Genomic DNA, 1,815 nt, shown 5'->3' on the forward strand with positions numbered 1-1,815 from the left:
GTTTTATCCTAGAAGATGTGCCATCATGCATTACAAAAGGTTGCCCCGCTGGGAGCCTTTTGTCTTGAGAATAGCCCTGTGCATGTGCTTTTCCTTTATTCCTCCTCTTTGCCAAGGAAGTCATATTAATCCACTTACTAGTGGTATAAGTATTATTATTCCACTTATTAGTGATACTTATCCACGCAACATGCTCCGATTCCTACGAAGAAACATTGAGAATGTTAGGATAAATGGTAGTAGTTAACATTTTGGCACTATGAACATTACCTTTAAAAACATCTGTGAAATATTGGCAAGAACCCATCCTTGGTTCTTGAATAAGCACATTAGTAGGAAAATCTTCAACATAAGACAAATTGATAATGTGTCTTTTCTCATGCCAAAGAGCATTAGAGCAAACATCATTCATCAAGATTTTCTGAAAATTATTAATTTTTTATTGCAACAATTTATCAAAAAGTTGTTCAACAATTTTCTTGTATCTAACTTCTTGCTTAAGGAAGTTTAGATGTTTGGTTTTAGCATGAATCAGATTTAAAGCATCATTAGTATCAATTTCAAACTTTGAAGCAAATTTAAATTTTACTTTCTGTCCAAAAGGATCAGTAGTAATTCCATCATGCTCAACAAGAAAGGGATACAAAGTATTTACAAATGGCAGACCAAGAATCACTTTATCAGTCATATTATTAACAAGAATAGAAGGAATCTTGATGCAGACATTATCATGGCAAACATTAGCATTATTTAATTCATATTTAATCTTCATTTGAGTACCATTAGCAGAAACCAATCTTTCAGTTGATTTTTCAAAGTATTTTGAAGGAATTAATCCTTCTTGGATACAGTTCATATCCACACCAGAATCAATCATAGCAATAACATTAAAATGGTAATCATGGGAAACAACAATTTTAACTTTTGTAAACCATTTTGGGGGAAGCATCTTATTAACAAGATTAAGTTGAGAATTAGTGAAAACATTAGCAATACCTTTATCAGAAAGAAGAGTCTGTTGACTGGATTCATCTCCATCTTTGTGATCATCTTGTTCATTATCAGAATGATGTTTATCAAGGTTTTTATCAACTTTTAACAGTAACGATTCTTGTTTAAGATTATTGTTACCAGTTTTAATGCTTTTATATTCATTTTTTAATTCAATTATTTCTCGTTTAACAATAGTGATTTCATGTTGAAGATCATTAACAGTTAAATCTTTGGATTTCTTTTTATTAAATCTTTCCAAACTTTCTTCAAAACTTATTGTTGATTTTAGTTTTTTACCATTTTCATCTTTTATTAAATTTTTCTTCAGCTTATTGAGAAACTCTTGTTTTAATTCAAAGTTCTCAATTTGGCTTATCAAAGTAATTAACAAACTTTCATTTTCTTCACTTTTGGTGAGAACATTAACAGTTTTAATAACATTGCAACAGGAATCTCTACAACCAATTTTAATATTAGGTGAACCAAAAGATTCATCAGCAGATTGGTAACAAGAATCAAATGAGGAAGAAAAATCCTCTTTCAAAGAATCAGACGAATTGTTTGATTCAAGGATTTGGAATAAGTCTTCTTGATCTTTATCATCAATATTTAACATGTTAAACTTATTCTTTAACTTACCGGGTTTTTGTTTACAATCTTTACTGTAGTGTCTAGGTTTTCCATAGTTGAAGCACTTACCTTTACCTGATTTCTGTTTATCATATTTTTTAGAAGCATTTTTCTTTTTAGCATAAAAATCATTGGGTTTAACAAAATTGGTTTTGTATTTTTTGTATTTTTTATGGTTGTAATTTTTGTGAA

The sequence above is a fragment of the Quercus lobata genome, chromosome 8 (genome assembly GCF_001633185.2).
Source record: "Quercus lobata isolate SW786 chromosome 8, ValleyOak3.0 Primary Assembly, whole genome shotgun sequence".
NCBI lineage: Eukaryota > Viridiplantae > Streptophyta > Magnoliopsida > Fagales > Fagaceae > Quercus > Quercus lobata.